General features: G+C 59.8%; 1 long non-coding RNA gene across 1 annotated transcript; it reads left to right on the forward strand.

Moving 5' to 3' along the window:
* Positions 1 to 6,260: 6,260 nt before the first annotated feature.
* Positions 6,261 to 11,535, forward strand: LOC144302048 (uncharacterized). Its single transcript, XR_013368953.1, has 3 exons — positions 6,261 to 6,511; positions 6,898 to 7,094; positions 11,365 to 11,535. It is a non-coding gene; the product is annotated as an uncharacterized LOC144302048 (long non-coding RNA).
* Positions 11,536 to 17,465: the final 5,930 nt, after the last annotated feature.

Raw genomic sequence — 17,465 nt, forward strand, 5'->3', positions numbered from 1 at the left:
CCGCCGCTTGCGGGGAGGGACCCGTCCCCACGTGGCTGCGGCTTTCCAATCCGTCTCGGCCTGCGAGGCTCGTAGCGCCACCTGTTCACAGAAGCTCGGGGACTGGGATCCCTGGGTGGCGCAGCGGTTTGGCGCCTGCCTTTGGCCCGGGGCGCGATCCTGGAGACCCGGGATCGAATCCCACATCGGGCTCCCGGTGCATGGAGCCTGCTTCTCCCTCTGCCTGTGTCTCTGCCTCTCTCTCTCTCTGTAACTATCATAAATAAATAAAAATTAAAAAAAAAAAAAAAAAAAGAAGCTCGGGGACTGTTTGACATTAGTCTCGTTCGTTTCATCACACGTTTCGCTGTCTGGCATTTGTATGTATTTACACACGTAGAAAATAAATTGAACAACTGTACATAACGTGCGTGTATATTTATGTGCTTCAAATAGATTTTTGCAGAAAACACCGAGCTGCCGCCGTGAGCCCCCACGAGAGGTCAGCATCCTCGCTGGCAGCTGTCCCTCCCCCGCCACACCCGTCACTGGAGATTCGTTTGTTTGCCGGTGGACACGCGCCAGTGGGGCCCCGGAGATCCCAGGAGCCGTGGGTGGACGCGCCGAGCGAGTGCGACCCAGCCGGAGCCCGGGCAGAAGCCGTGTTTCCTGTGGCTAAGCTGCGCCTCCCTGCAGGCTGTCCCGGGCCGGCGCGGCAGGCCGGGCCCGTCACTGTTCATAGAAGGGCAGTGCGACACGTGGCGGGAAGCCTATGCCTGTTGTAACCGCGGGGAGTGAGCCCAGGCCTGGTGTTCCCCGGCGGGACGTGTGCATGTGAGGACGTGTCGGGGTTCGGGGAGGTGGGGCGCGTGCACGCGTGCTGTGCCCGAACCAGACTCGTGGGCTCGTTAGTTGTTAACTACGAGTCAAGTGTCAGTCGGGCCAACACGATGGATCTGTCACCACAATTGGGTGGTCGGGCGGCTCGGACCCACCGGTGCGCAGCCCGGCCTGGACGGGCAGGTCCGTGCCTACTGGCGGGCTGCGGGAACGTGGCTTCTGTCCAGGACGCTGGAGGAGGGTGCGCCGGGCCTGCAGGTCCCCGGACCACCGGGCTCAGGGCGACCCTCTGCCCACCCGTGTCCGCCGCGGGCTGGCGAGTGGCGGAGGAGGCCCGCTGCCTCTGCGTGTGCAGGGCTCACCCTGTGCCCTGTCTCTGCTGTGACCCTGGCTCCCGGCCTTCGTCAGGGTGACCCCGCAGGTCACCCCCCTGCCCCTCACCCCGTACCCAGGAGAACCCACAGCGCCCGGCAGGTGCCCGAGAGCCGCACCCACGGCCAGGCTCGCCCCCAGTGGGGTGTGTGCTGGCACCCAGAGCCGCGGCTGCGGGCGTCTCCCGAAAGGAACGTTCCCACGTGGGCGCTCTGGCACCTGGTCCCTCCCTGTGCCCCTGGGGACGCGTTCCTGTGAACCCAGTTTGAAGGCTGGCAGCCAGGACGCACCTGTTCCGGCCCCGTGTCCTCCTGGTCGCCTAGCCTCGCCCCTCCACGCCCTCCGCCAGCCGCCTACACCCTGGGGACGGGGCGCCCAGCACTCTTCCTCATCTTCACCTTCTTCCTCTTCTGTAATTGGCAAAATGTTATTAAATAACAGTTGCTCTCAGGAAAAAAAAAAAATCCAACAAAACAAAAGAAATAGGAACAGCCTGTAAAGAAGGGGAGCTCTGTGTCCATCATGCCGCCCACCCCCCTGCTGGCCGGGGTGACCCCCTCTGGCCCCGTTTGCCGTCATTTCGGAGGGTCACCTCTACTACTCTTTGCCTTTTTTTTTTTTTTTAATCTTAGTTTCCTACTTCTCTGGAAAGCTTTGCTGCAAACCCACACAGGGTCTCCGTGTAGCAGGGGGCCTCCTGGTCCCCCCGGGACCCCCGCAGTCCCGTCCCGGAGCCTGGGAGTGCTCCCCTGCAGGGGAGCCGCACTTCGCAGATGGGAGGACACTTGAGAAGGGAGGTGATCCTGGGCTCCCGGGGCCCAGGGGCTCAGAGTCAAGGAGAGCAGGGGACAGAGCGGGAGGCCCGCCCAACGGCCACCAGGGCAGCTCCAGACCCCGAGAGGGGCAGGAGATGGATCCTCCCGGGGCCCCCTCGGGGAACGCAGCGTGCTGGCACCTTCGTTCTAACCGTCTGCTGTGGTTTTGGACTTCTGGCCTACAGGACGGTGGGGTCACATGCGTGTGCTGTGGTAAGCCACTAAATCGGGGTGTTTCCTGACATCGCAGTAGGAAACTAGCACCCCACTGTTACCAGAATTTCCGTAAAACTCACTTAATCAGCATGAGAATGGACACATTTGAGTGGTGGTTATAAAAACTCACATAAGGGGCCCCTGGGGGGCTCGGTCGGGTTGAGCGTCCAGCTCTTAGTTTCAGCAGGGTCGTGGGATCGCGTCGGGCTCTGCGCTCAGCACGGAGTCTGCGGGAGACTCTGTCTCTCTCTCTCTCAAATAAATAAATAAATAAATAAATAAATAAATAAATAAATAAATAAATTTTAAAAAGCCAAAAACCTCACATAGGAAGACCACACTGAAGAAAAGCCAAAGGAGAGCAAGGCAGAATGAAGTGGTTCCTAGCGAACAGCTGCACAAGCGCCGTAACAAACAGTGGCCTCGGGCCAGAACCTTGACCCTGATGTTTATTTTGCCACTTGAAAGAGTAGGATGACCTTCCTGTCAGTTGCATTACTGGGGACGTTTCCAGGGCGAGTTCTTGCGGGCAGCGTGAGCGCGTCGGCCCCAGCCTGGGCGCCAGGCGCCGGGCGCCGAGTGTCCGAGAACAGTGGGCTCCGGCCAGCGTCCGGGGGGGGCGGGGTGCGCACCCCAGGACGAGCCGAGCCGTGGGCAGCAGGAAGGCGCTTGGCCGGCGGGGGCGGGGACCACAGAAGGCGAGCCCCCCCACGTCACAGGGGTTCAGGGGGTCCCTGGTGGAAATGAAACCACCAGGGTGCAGGGTGCTCTGCAGCCCCGTCCAGACCCAGAGAAGCTGCGGGGGGCCCTCGACAGCCCCGCGGAGCACTTGGATCTGCCGCGTCTCGGTCTCTCCCCATGTCAGAGGTTCCCCGTGGGAGGCCTGCACCCCGCTCCCAGCTGGGAGCCATCAGGCAGCTCCGGAGCGAGAGCCGAGGCTGGTTATTGGCTGGAGGGAAGCAAACCAGAGTCCCACTTCTTAAGTTCCAGAATGTGAAATTCCCTTGGAATGCTGTCCTTCGTGGTGGGATGCATTTAATTGTTACCATTCCCGCTGGCTCTCCTAAGGAAGCACAATTAATCCACGAGGGCCCGGAAAACAGACACGCAAAGCTCTCACTGACTCGAGAAAGGACGCGTTCTCAGACCAGATGCTGCTTGACGCCCTCTGGAACCTGGTCTTCCTGACAAGCTGCCGGAGGGTCTTGCCCAGAGGCCAGGTTCTCTCCAGCCAGTACACAGGTGCCCAGGACCCCCAGCCTGGTGGAGGGGCTTCGATTTATTTTTAATTCACTCTAAGGGCGATCCTCCAGCTGCATCTTATTCTTTTCTACGAGACATCTCTGCCAAGAGGAATCCACGGACCGACTCTACATGGAACCGATTCTCTTCTTGGCCAAATAGAACTAAAACTTCGCTGGGTGCGCCTGTGCTCCTTACCGATTCGCTGGAAAGGCAGCATAAACCTCCTGTCTCCGTCTGAGATACTCCGTGTCACTTTTCTCGCCGTGTGACTTTATTTTTTCCCTGCTGTGCTTTATTGAGACAGAATCGGCATATAGCATTTTGTACATTTGGGGTGCGCGACGTGTTGATTTGATACACTTATAGTGAAATGATGATCACCGTCCTGTTAGCTCACACCCCCACCTGGCCACGTGATCAGCACCTCTTTCTGTGGCGAGAACGTTTAAGAGCGAGTCTGTTAGCAAGTGTCCTGTGCACAGGACAGTGTTATTAACCATCATCGCCGCGATGTACGTTCGATCCCCAGAACTTACTCATCCTATAACCTTTGGCAGTAACCAAAGTCTGTAACCTTTGGCAACATCTGCCTGTCTCCCCTCACCCCACCCCCTGCGGCCCCTGGTAATCACCTTTCAACTCTCCGTGTCATTTTATAAAAAATTTGCACGACACAAAATTTCCCTTAGGGAATCAAAAGAGCAAAATTTCTAAAAATAGGCACAAAAAAGATCCAACTTCTGAGAAGAAATTTTAGAACCAACATTTCCATTAATAAGAAGTCTGGTCTAAAAATGTACCGGGCACACTTGAATTTCACGCAGAAGCTGAGCTCCGGTGATACAAAGTGTGATCAGTAGGAAATGTTTTAGGCTTCCTGTGGGATCTGGGCACTTGCTGGGTGGGCTTCTCTGGTGCATTAGGAATAAACATGTAATTACTACTTCCAACTACTTGTGACATTGCCAGCTGAAATCATTGATTCAGAACTTGAAGCCCATTGTTTGCAGACACTTAAACTTTTTACATCTGTCAGCACCAGGTTTGTGAATGGCAATCCTATAACATTAGTTGCCACCAGGGGCAATTGGCGGGGAACCTGTGGTGGTGCCTGAAGACATATCTGCTGTTGGCACCTAGCAGGCCGAGGCCAGGGATGCTGCACACGACCCTACAGTGCAGAGGATGGCTCCACCGTAGAGAATGTCAGTAGTGTTGAGGGTAAAATCTGTGTTCAGAAAGAATAGACAGAGGGCACCTGGGAGGCTCAGCGGTTGAGCGTCTGCCTTCGGCTCAGGGCGTGACCCCAGGGTCCTGGGATCGAGTCCCGCATGGGACTCCCCGCAGGGAGCCTGCTTCTCCCTCTGCCCATGTGTCTGCCTCTCTGTGTCTCTCATGAATAAATAAATAAAATCTTCTTTTAAAAAGGGAAGAAAGAAAACAATAGACAGGAACTCTGCCAGTAGTCTACTAAGGTGCCCCTCTGATGGGTTGTGGGGTTACCGGGGGACTGGAGGAGGTATGTGCTTTCTGTAGACACATTTTTACGAGTGCATTAAGGGCATCAACCACAGCCACAACACAGAGAGCATGCCACCTTGATGGTATCGTTTTTAGACTTTATTTATTGGCCTTTTGCTATGAATAGATTTTAGCTCTTTTACACTCAAATTTCTCATCTTCAGTCTCTCAATATCATGATTCGTAATCAACCATGTATGTTATTTTGATGGAATAAATAATGCTTAGAGCAAAGGCCAGAAGTACACTATGATTACATTTCTTTTCTATTACTGCCTTATGTTTTTCCTGGTCTTATTACATGCTTTTCTTTTTTTCTTACACTCCTCTCTTCCTCCCAGCCTCTCCACTCTCTCCCTGGGAGCTTATTAAAACGCCTCCTCCCGGGTGCTCTTCAGCCCCTACATATCAATTTGTGCAAATGGGTGCTCCATGATGGAACCGTCTTCCTCCTGTCAAGGCCCAGCGGGGTTGACCTTGATGAAGCAGGGGGCTGTTTCCGCTCATTATGTATACCCTACTTCCTCTCACAGAATCCTGCAAAGTGAGGGGCTTCCTTGAAGCAGAGAGGGGGCCAGATGGAAGCCACCTAGGACAGATTGTCTGACTGTTTCATCTGCTTCTTGACTTCCTGGCGCTGAGCATGGAGCAGGCACTCGGGACACGTTTGCAGAGGTACGCCTAGAGCAATTAATTGCTCAACAAGGCGAGTATTGCCTGGAGGGGCCTCGGCTTAGGGCTGGGTGGACCCTGCAGTGGGGCTTTGCTTCTGTTTGCTTTCCTGGGAGCCATGGACACGGAGGGACTTCGTCCCATTAATTGTGGTCAGAGTGCAAATTTGGAATGTGCTTCTCTCTGGAAAATAAATCCCAGTGGCCCCAATTTTTGGGGCTTTCTGAGTTCTCTGTGAGTGTTTGGGGAAGAGAAACGTGCATTGGTCTTCTAAAAATCCCTAGAATTTTCTCAGAGATTCTAGTCTACTTCTGTCCATGGTCACTAGGGAGATTGTCCATCACAGATGACACTGACCAGGTCTCCGTCAGAGCCCCTAGGCCCACCCTGACCGCAGAAGAGTCTCTTGGCCAGTAGCACAGTATGATTACATTTCTTTTCTGATACTGCTTTATGTTTTCCCTGGTCTTTCTACATGCTTTTCTTTTTTTTTTTTTTTCTTATGCTCCCCTCTTCCAACCTCTCCACTCTCTTCCTGGGAGCTCATAACAATACCTACTCCCGGGTGTCCTTCGGCCCCTGTAGGTCAATTTGTGCAAATAGATGCTTCGTGATGCAACTACTTTCCTCCTGTTGACTAGGTCTCCAGGGATAAGCCTATGGCCCAGAGCACTGCCCCCGTGCCCCCAGAGCTGTTGGCTCCAGGCTCTACCTGATTCCTTCCAGTTAGAACTACAGAGGCCTGGGGTCCCATCCCAGGAACCGACACACACCTGAGGAGCAGAGCAGCCTATAGAAGGTGGGGTCTGGAGCCTCAGCTCCTGGGGGATGGAAGGTGCAGCAGGGCCAGGGTGAGTCCCTCATACCTGGTTGGTTAATGCCCCCAACCCTTAGCCTCCCCAGGTGCCTGCTCCACCCTACCCAGCACTTCCCACCTAACCTTGTTCCCTGTAAACACCCCTGCCTCCCCAGACCCTGCCAGCTCCTTATCTCCAGTGAGGAGGCAGAGGGAACCCAGACACCAGTCGACCCAAGGGCAGCCCAGGAGGGTGTGTGTTGGGGGGGGGCATGCTGCACTTGAGATGGACCTGGGTGGGAGGACAGGGAGGTAAGGAAGAAGCCACTGCTTCTCCCAGGACAGAGGAGCAAGGGTCCAGCCCTTATCCATTGACAGATTATTACTTGCTGAGCACCTCAGGTGTTGGCGGTGACAGCTACAGGAGAGACGCTGTTCTAGGTGCTGGGGACCTGGGGTGGAGAAGACTAGATTCCATACAAATGCAGTAGAGCATGGCCAGGACTCTGTGGGGAAGGCACGAGTGGGGGTGACCAGGCTTCTCTGAGCAGAGACCAACTGGAGTGCGGAGTGTGTGCCCTCAGAGACCCGCAGGGGAGCACCGTAGGAGAGGGAGCAACAGATGCAAAGGCCCTGAGGTAGGCCAACCTCTGCAAGATGAAGGAACTGTGGGAGGGGAGGGCCGGGCAGAAGATTGGAGTTTTGTGGTGGTGGTTTGGGCTTTTGAGTTGGGAATGATGCTCGCCAGCTTGGGTGTTGAAGGGAGAGGTTTCAGGGAAGAGGAAGTGAGGCTGGGAGAGAAAGGGATGCTCAGGGTGGGTCTTTCCGAAGGTTCCATCCGTGCCCCACCCCACCCTGTGCACAGAGCCCCAAAGCCCAGCCTCTCAAATCTCAGCCCCAGGCCTATGGGTTCTTTGGACGCCTACCCGGGGGGCCCCATAGGCCCCGTGTGCAGAGCAGAGCTCCCACGTCTCCAGAGCCTATGCCTGCAGCCCCAGGTAACCAGTGAGCATAACAGTGACATCTGTCATCCTACAGGCCCTGAGTCATTCTCTGGGGACTGAGTGTAAGGGAATTCAGAATGAGCAACAAAGACTCAGAGAGGATGTCCTGTAGGAACAGTAACTCCTCCTGGGCTTTCACTTGCTGTGAATTATACATGACTGGTAGCAGAGTGGGCCGATCTTGTTCCCAGGCGGCGGGGGGCGGGCTGGACAGTGGCCCAAGGAGACACGCCCGCCGCAGCCCCGGCACCCATGAGTGCAGATCCTATTTGCAGGTGTAATTAACTTAGGGGATGAGATCACCCTGGATTAGGGTGGGCCTACCCCGACCGCGGGAGTGCTTATGAGAGAAGGGAAGGGAGGTGGGACCCGCCCGGGCAGCTGGGGCAGACGCCAGACAAGGGGGTGCAGCCGCCAGCGTGTAGCTGGGCAGCGGCCGTGACCGAGGCCCCACCCCCACCCCCGACCGACCGTGGGAGCCGCCGGCCGTGGGGAGGCCCTCGGGCTGCAGCACCTTGATCGCCGCGGCCTCTGCCAACGAGCGCGGCCGCACAGGAGTTGTTCCCGGGGACGCAGCCCGCCTGGGGGTGCCTGGCTCCCTGCCTGCGCCTCGTGAACTTAGGCTCCCTCACTTCCGCTCTGAGCCGCCTGCAGCAGCGCCCGGGTCCCTGGCGAAAATGAGTCACGTCAAGTCTCAGCACGAGACGTGACTGTACCTCGTGGGAAGATCGCCTCGTAATACGTGTGCTGGGCTGTGATATAGAATGTTCTGGACATAAATCGGTCTCTTGGCCGCCGATCCCAGCACCTGCTCCATCTACTTACTCATGATTTACAAAAATCAGTAAGTCTCGGTGCTCAGGTGGGAGATGCCTTTAATCCCACGAGGCAGCCCTGAACCCAGGAGGAAATGGGCCCGAGAGCCGGCCTGTCGAGGTCTGGTGAGGCCCCCGGATCTGCCCCCAACCCCCCCGCACCCCCCCGCCGCCAGGAGACACACCCCGGGGCCTCAGGAAATGGCTGGGACAGGCATCGGGGTGCCGTCTGGGGGACAGGGCGGCGGGGGGCCTGTGCCCCTGGAGCCCCCCTCGGGGTCAGCGCAGCCGAGTCACAGCCGGGCCCGGGGGTGAGCAGGCCCGCGGCACCTGCTGAGGCCGGGCCCCCTCCTCGGCCCGCGCTCTCATCCGGCCCCTGGCACCCCTCCCGCCGCTGCCTTCTCCCCGCTGATTGAGATGGGGTCGGCTCACAAAAGCAGTCGTAATTCTCGGGGGGCGCGGGCTGAGCCTCACCACCCCGACAGTGAGCCTTGCGGGCCCCCCACGGCGCCCCAGCTGAGGGCCGGCCGGGCCACACTCACGCCGCATGCACGGGGGCCCTCGGGGGACGCCGAAGCCCAGCGCCGGCCACCAAGGCCAGGCCAGCGCCCACGGCCCCAGGTGGGCTGCGCGCCCTGGCGCCTGGCGGTGCAGGAGGGGTTCCGGGCCGCGGCCCCTCACGGGTGGCCGCCCGAGCGTGGCTGCCCCGCTGTTGTGCTTTATTTCCTCCTGCAATAAACCGCACACCTGCTTTTACTAGACTTTTCTGGAGGGGTTTTCCGAAGTTAGAGAGCGAAGGCCCCTCCAGGGCACAGGGGTGGCAGGGGCCCTAACCCGGCCCGTCTTGGGCACAGAGAGGCGGCTGCCGCTGCACACGCAGAGTGACCGGCGTCACCACTGCCCTGTGGTGGCAGGGGGTGGGCGGGGGGGCCCTGACCCGGGGGCCTAGCTTGCTGCCTGCGACCGTCCTCAAACTGCACGCAGTCTGGGGCCGCGTGGGCTGTCGGTGCTGGGGTGGGGTGCCCTCGGCCGGTCGCGGGTGGCGGCCAGGGTGCGGCTCTGCTTCCCGCGGAGCCGGGCCCCCAGTGGGCCTGGGAGGAGTCCTGCCCCGGACAGGGCCTGCGCTGCCTTCCTTGGCTGCGTTTGGCTTGTTGGCATCGCTGGTGTCCCTGCCCTCTCGGTGACCAGTCCCGTCCTGCACATCCCCCCCCGACCCCACTTTGCCCTCCTCAGCCCCGGGTGTGGGGGCCTGTCGTGCCACGTCGCGCCCACCTGTCACTTCCTCCTTCCCTGGAGAAGCAGCCCTCTCCCCTGGGACACACGGTGTCAGAACGGGCCACAGAGGGTAGTGGTGCTGAAACCCATGCCCCTGGGGCAGGCTCTTCACAGCACCCCAGGGCCCAGGTGACCCGCCAGGGCCTACTGTCGCTCTCTGCCTCCTGCAGAGGTGATGGGGTCCTGCCACACCGCCACCCCTAGGAGCACGGGGAAGGCTTGTGCAGGAGGTGGGCATTCAAGGGGGAGCCCGAGGCACGTGTGAGCGGGCGGGTGCAGGAGGGAGGAGGTGGGGCAGGTGAGCGGACACCGAGGCGAGAACGAGGCCTCTTGGAAGCCAGAGACCCCCTGAGCCCATGGAGGAGGCGAGGGAGCAGGGCCACTGTGCAGGCCGCCGACCTGGAGGGTGTAGCCGTCGTGGGCGTCCGCCTGCATGTCCCTCCCTCAGCCTCCTGCTCACACCGGCCAAATCCCCGGTCCCCAGACACGCTGTTCCTGGGGGATTGTCCTGGGCATATCATTCTGAATCCTGATTTCTTGCATGTTTTCAGGTCAGAAGATAAATGTAGATCTTGTTCCATTACCGCAGGGTCTGGCCCCATGGGGATCAAGACCACAGAGATGGGCCCCGTCGGGGGTTGGGACCACAGTGATGGGCCCCATGGGAGGTCAAGACCACAGAGATGGGCCCCATGGGGGTCGGGACCACAGAGCAGGGCCCCAGCACTTGCATGTGGGCATCTAACAGGCCACCGGGGCCTCTGAAAGCCAAGGGCACCGATGGATCATTTCTAGGTCTTTCTGAGGCTGAAGCACAGGGCATTAGCCATGGCAGCTAATGTCAGAGGTTATCTGGGAACGGATTCTGGAAAAAGCTTCATCAAGTTCCCGTCCACCACGAGAGAGAGGCTCAGGTCTCCCTCCTTCCTCCACCCACCACGGGATAAGGGACAGTTGCCTCAGAGTCTGTGCCAGGGCTGAGTCCCCTCCCTTCTCTGCCAACAGCTGTGAACCCCAGCCCTTGTGGTGGGCAGGCCCTTCCAATGCTGGGGACCTGAGATGTGGGGCCTTTCCAGCAGCTAGGGGGTGGTCAGGGGAGGGAGGGCAGCTCCCATCCTGCTCACCCAGACAACGCCCTTCCGGACACGCGTGCCAGCCCCTGTCCCACGCCTGCCAACGTCAGAACACCCCAGGGATCTGGAGCCTGTGCAGACGGATCATGCTGTGGGAACCCCACGCAATTGCCAGGCACTTGTTGACACGCCCAGCCCAGTGCCTGGATGACCCGGGCCCCGGTGGCAGGAAGAGCCCTCCCAGGGCAGTGGGCTGAAGATTCGGGCAAAACAACACGCTGCTGGAGCCGGGGAGAGGAGGGGGAGCAGGAGCAATCACCGTCCCAGTGAATGCACATCTGTATCAACGTACCGTGTGTTCTACCGCTTCAAAGTAAACCCACCCACTGCAGGATAAGCCCAGCCATCCTCCATCCTGAGGAGCAGGTCTAGGGGGCCCCGAGTCCCTGCTCACCACTGGGTGAGCCCAGACCCTGCGGGGAAGTACCCCCTCCTCCACTGGCCTCCCCCGCCACCTGGTTTCTTCCTGGTGTCTCTGGCAGCAGGTGCGGGCTTGAGTCCGGCCGTGGGAGAAGGTTGATGGTTGAGCATGTGTCTTCCCTCCAGCTGGTCACAGCTCCTCACTGCCCAGAATGAATGCAGGGCACAGGGGGTGGGTCTGCACACACACCACCTCCTCAGACCCCTCTAAAGAACACAAAGTTCCCCTTCTGCACTGTCACTCTCTTGATTCTCTTCCAGAGCCCTGATCACCTGGTCGTTCTCTTGTTCACCTGCTCTCTCTGCAGCACAGCCACATCCCCAGTGCCTCGAACAGTTTCTACCTGACTCAGCACTCAGTGAACATTTGAACCCTCCTGTGGTGCGGGGGCGGGGAATGAATATCCAGTGAATAAATGCTGGATAGTTGGATGAATGGATGCTGGGTGGGTGGCTGGCTGGCTGGATGGGTGGTTAGATACTGGGTGGGCGAGTAGATGGGTGCTGGGTGGGTGGCTGGATTAGATGGATGGGTGGGTGGGTGGCTGGATGGGTGGATGGATGGTTGGATGAGTGGATGGATGCTGAGTGGGTAGATGGATGGGTAGATGGATAGATACTGGATGAGTGGATGGATGGGTGGAGGGATGGATTTAGTTGGATGGGTGGGTGGATGGATAGGTACTAGGTGGGTGGATGGGTCAGTAGATGGATGGATGCTGGGTGGGTGGGTAGATGGATGGGTGAGCGGATGCTGTGTGGATGGATGGGTGGAGGGATGGATGGATGGATGGGTAGGTACTAGGTGGGTGGATGGAGTGATGGATGGGTGGATGATGGATAGATGGATGCTGGGTGGGTGGTTGGGTGGACGGATGCATGACCAGAAAGCCCCAAGGCTGCTGTAACAAGACAGTTCCCTGAGAAGAGAAAGTACTTGGATTTCGGACTTAAAAAGACAAAGGGGGCCTCAGCTGAAAGTGTTAAAAATAGAGGCCGTTAAAAACATTTTAACGAACTGATGGAAATTCCCCTTATCAAAAGGAGCTACTGTAAATCAAGCCACACAAGTGATGTGTCCTGGAGCTGAGGACCGTTTCTTGAGCGAACAATGCAGTCTTTGGGGGTTTCCCTGGGGAGAACCTCGAGAGGCTGCTGCTGCTGGGGAGCCCTGCGGATAACCAGTCTGCTGGGCTGGGGGGTGGTCCTCCTGTGGAAAAGCAGCCATTCAACATTAAAAAAAAAAAAAAAGACACTAACAGTTCATTCCTGGGTTTTGCAAATAAACTAGGGGCCCCTGTAGAGCATCGTTATTTAGAGAAAATGCCCTTGGCTGATTGCTGCGGAGGGTGCTTTTAGCTAAACAGCATTTCATCAGTTAGGACGTTTGGACAGGAAATGCAAAAATCCAGATAAATAATCTGGGGAGGGTTCTGGGCTCAGAGACCAGGGAACAGTGTGCGCTGGCAAAGTGGCCCTCCAGGACGGAGCCGGGCCCACCCCAGTCCCGCCGCGTGTGCCCGTTTCTGCAGCACGAGCACGCCGCACCTGCTGCAGCCGTCCGCACGCTGCCAGCGCCTTCGCAACTGGCTGCAACGTTTCTGAACACCTAACCACGGTTTCAGCCTGGGGTCAGCAGGGCCAGGACGGTGCCATGTGGCAGGGGAGGCGTGCTAGCGGGGTCAAGGGCGTGTAGGCCCCTGTAGGCGAACCCTGCCTTAGACTTTCGCCCTGGGTGCCTTGCCGGCCTTGGGTCACAGACCCCTGGGGCCTGGTCTTCGTGCCGTAAAATCGGGAGGTGGGATTTCCTTCAGGTGTGGCTGTCACCAGCGCCCCAATCCCCAGAGCCAGGCTGGGTGGCTCCTGGAATATTCACCCTGGAATTCTTCACCTGGGCAGCCTTAAAACCTGGTACCTGGGGCCCACTCCAGACCCTGTGACATAATTGCGCTGGGATGGGACTTTGCTCACGGCTCCCAGGAAATCCTGACGTGACCGCAGGTACATACCAACAATTGAACCCCCTGGGGGGACACCCAGGAGCTCAGCTGGTAGAGCAGGGACCCCAGCACAGTAGAAAGAGGCCGTAATATGGAACTGGAAGATTCTGCTATCTGCAGTGTGACAGGCGGGTGGTTTTGCTCAGCTTCCTTGCCACTGGGAAGGGACATTCTTGCTTGTCCTACCTGCACTGTTATTATGAAGATCCGATGAGCTGTGACTTCTAACAACGTGCCATGCAAATACTCACCATTCATGGTGTGGCTGCGTAGGAAGACACAATAGGGTGAAATGCGAGAGGCTTGTTTTTAACTCCGGGGGCGTCAGCGCCCACAAGCAACACAAGTGCACAAGCCATAGAGCGTGACTGCTCAGCCCAGTGGGTAAGCACCTACAGAGTGCCCCACTTGGAGCAGAGCCTAGAGTAGGGCCTGGAGAGGGGCCTGGAGCAGATCTGGAGCAGGGTCTGGAGTGGGCTCTGGAGCAGGGCCTGGAAAAGAGCCTGGAGCAGATCTGGAGCAGGACCTGGAGCAGGGCCTGGAGCAGATCTGGAGTGGGGCCTGGAGTGGGGCCTGGAGTGGGACCTGGAGCAGATCTGGAGCAGGGTCTGGAGCGGGGTCTGGAGAGGGGCCTGGAGCGAGGCCTGGAGCAGATCTGGAGTGGGGCCTGGAGTGGGGCCTGGAACAGATCTGGAGCAGGGTCTGGAGCAGGGTCTGGAGCAGGGTCTGGAGCGGAGCCTGGAGTGGGGCCTGGAGTGGGGCCTGGAGCAGATCTGGAACATAGCCTGCACCAGGGCCTGGAGCAGATCTGGAGTGGGGCCTGGAGTGGGGCCTGGAGCAGATCTGGAGTAGGGCCTGGAGCGGGGCCTAGAGCGGGGCCTGGAACCGATCTGGAGCAGGATCTGGAGCAGGGTCTGGAGTGGGGCATGGAGCAGATCTGGAGCAGGGCCTGGAGCAGGGCCTGGAGCAGGGCCTGGAGCAGATTTGGAGTGGGGCCTGGAGTAGGGTCTGGAGCAGATCTGGAGCAGGGTCTGGAGCGAACCTGGAGCAGGGTCTGGAGTGGGGCCTGGAGGATGGCTGGGGCAGAGCCTGTAGCAGGTCTGAAGTGGGGCCTGGAGCAGGGCCTAGAGTGGGGCCTGGAGCAGATCTGGAGCAGGGTCTGGAGTGGGGCCTGGAGGGTGGCCTGGGGCAGAGGCTGTAGCAGGTCTGGAGCAGGGCCTGTAGCAGGTCTGGAGCGGGGTCTGGAGTGGGTCTGGAGTGGGGCCTGGAGAAGGGTCTGGAGCAGATCTGGAGCAGGTCTGGACTGAGGCCTGGAGCAGATCTGGAACAGGGTCTAGAGTGGGCCTGGAGCAGATCTGGAGCGAGGCCTGGAGCGGGTCTGGAGCAGGGCACAGCTGACCTCTCTGGAGGGAGCTGGGGAGTGAGGCCTGCCCTGTCTCCCCTCCGTCTGACCCTCCTCCAGCAGAACCCAATGAGAGTGGTCCCAAGGGCCCTGGGTTTGGGTTCAGTCTGTTAAATGTTCTTGTCTGAATGAATGAGGCCAATCTTTTTTGATGGAGTAAGATCAGGAGGTTGGCCTGATGGTCTAGAGGAATGAGTCCAGCTGTTCTGGAAATTTTTTTCAGAAAAAACTGCGGCCATTGAGGAATTTGATACAATTTCCAAGCTAGTTTGTGTGTTTATCTAATCGTATCCTTTGGTCCCCAGAGCTTCCTGTCTGACCCTTACTCTACATGGCTGCCTCACCTCCTTGCCTGCCTCCCTGGTCCACCTGCTGCGGGGCTCCCGTCTCTGAGCGATGCCAGGAAGCTTCCCTGCTGACATGCGCGGGGCTCGGGGGGCCCTGGAGTGTGGCCCTGGGCAGGCCCTCCCTTGGGTCAGGCGCCGTGGGCAGGAGCACAGCAGGGCCCAGGAGGGAGGGGGGCGCCCTCCGGGGACCTTGTTGGCCTCCCTTCATAGGGGCCTGCCGCAGCCCCTCTGGGAAGGTCCAGGAGCTCAGTCAAGAGGCTGAACCCGCAGAGGCCCCGGAGCTCCGGGCATGGCCTGCGCTCTGCACGGAGGGGCTGAGTTGTGGGCATGGGCAGGGTGGACGGCACCGCCTGGCACCCCCGTCTCACGCCCTGGCTCCCAGCCGCAGCTGCCCTGCCACCCACCCCCCCCCACTTCCCTGGGAACCCTGCACGTTCAGGGGGCCCTTTCCGAACTGGCTTCTTAGGCTGTGAAGTGTCACTTCCTCTTTCAGACCCAAAAAGCAGACAGGAAGTTCAGGAGGTAATTTTAACTAAAAATCTGTTGCTTTTTCCTCTAACCGAGTTGGGTCTTACTGCAACCTTGCCCGTGGCCCTTCGCCGCCGTTTGCCAGGGACGCCCTGGCCCGCACGGGATGTGCCTGCCGGTTCCAGCCCCACGGCCCCGCGTGTGCGCCCTGGCAGCCCCGGCGACGCTCCCCGAAGCCTGGCACCCCCCGCAGGACTTCCAGGCCGGAGCGCCCGCCTCTTGAGGACCAGCTCACTACTTCTCACCCTGTGGCACGACGTTCCATAATGGGACCCACCCCGGACAAGCCCTTCCTGGCCCTTCCTGGGCACGGCAGCCATGGGTCTCCCCCTGACCGTTGATCCCCATCTGGCCCTGGGTACCCCCCGACCATGGGTCCTCTGCCCCCGTAGCCCGTAGCCTTTCCCAGACCCGGCCCCTCAGAATTAAAGATCCGTTCAAGGCGCCGTTATCGTCGGACGTAACTCCAGCATCTGCTCGCTGCTTTGTTACGGAGGGAAAATGATGCCCGAGTTTGCTCGACCCTCAAGCCACGTTCCACAAACATCGCTCCCCAGTTGGGGGCGTTTCCTGTCCCGCGAAGCCCACGTGGCAGGTCTCCCCTTGTGGGTCCCTGGTCCTCCGGAGGCCCCTCGTTCCCACCTGGCGACTCACACGTAGATGGCCACCCGCGCTCTCTGCCTTCCCAGACAGGTCTGCGTAGGACCCCGTCCGCCACGGCACAGGAGCGCGGGCTCCCGGATCTTGATCGCGCACGGGGGCAAACGAGAAACGTGGCCAGAGCCTGAGATGCTGACCCCCTGCGCACACAGCCCCAGGCGCGGCGCCTCAAGTCCGCGGAGAGCTGGGGGGCCCGGCTCCCAGGTGGCGAGGACCCGCGCCCCCGCGCAGCAGCCCTCCCGCCGACACACCCCCGAGGGAGGAGGCATCTGCAGGGCGCCCGGATGGCACCCTTTGGGGGGAGCAGCTGGAGCTCCGGAGTCTGGACCCAGCAGCCCTTAAGTGCCCTCTCCGCGGTCAGGCTGGAACCCCCGAGACTCGGCTGTGGCTGCGCCGACCCCTGGGCTGCGCTGGCCGCTGAGGCGAGGGGATCCGTCCCATTCAGGCTCCGCTATTTATCCCCCCCGCTTGGTTGTGAGGAAGCGATTTTTCTAAAAGTCACTTTTCTGCGCCCTAAAAACCAGTGTGGCTCTAGGGCCTCTTGACTTTGGAGTCTGGTGTGAAATCTCATCAGTGACTTCTCTCGGGGCCAGTCGGCCGCCGACATCCTTGGGCGGGGTGGGCGCTGGGCTCCGTGGGCTCCGTGGGCCCCGGGGATCGCCGCGGCCCCTTGTCGCTGGGCCCCGGGCCCGGACGGAGCCTGGTGTTTGCGGTGACACAGGATTTGGTAGATCTCAGTCCCCCGGAGCCTGGCGATTGCTGGGTCTGGAACCCTGGCAGCCCTGGCCACGCGCCCGTATATCCCGGCACCCCTCTGGGGTTGGCCACGTCTCCTTCTCAGGACTCCCCTGACCAGCCCCGTCCCCCACCCACGGCCTCCTCCAGCCTCAGCCCAGCCCAAACTGTTTCGTGCAGGGGGGCTGAGATGGGAGCGCAGGTGCCCGGCTGCGGCTGCCCGCACAGGGAGGGGCGTGGCCCAGAGGGAGGTGGGGGTCGGGGTGGCCAGGCCACCCCTTCCCCGCCAGGCTCCCTCGCAGGCTCTGACGCAGGCTACAGCCGGACACAGGTCCCCCTTGCTACAGACAGGCTGAGAGCGAGACCACGGGGAGGGTGACATGGGGGCCTGGGCAGCCGTGGGAACCGTGGCCGGCAGGGCAGGACCCAGGCCTGGGCCTGGCCCATGGGAGGCGGGCGCTCCTCGGGTGGAGGGAATGTGGACTGCGCTCCCCGGTCCCCAGGGCTCAGCTCCTGGCCCCTGAAGGCGCGCTGACCACATAGGACGCCCCAGATTCTTTGACATTAAAGCCCCTGGGCCCTGCATGGGGGCTGGAGAGCTCAGGAGTGGCCAGGCGGGTGGGGGGGTTCTCACGCCCTCGAGTGTTGGGGGTCTAAGGGTCAGTCTCTAAGGACAGAATGACCTCAGAT

This window comes from Canis aureus, chromosome 30, assembly GCF_053574225.1.
Source record: "Canis aureus isolate CA01 chromosome 30, VMU_Caureus_v.1.0, whole genome shotgun sequence".
Lineage (NCBI taxonomy): Eukaryota > Metazoa > Chordata > Mammalia > Carnivora > Canidae > Canis > Canis aureus.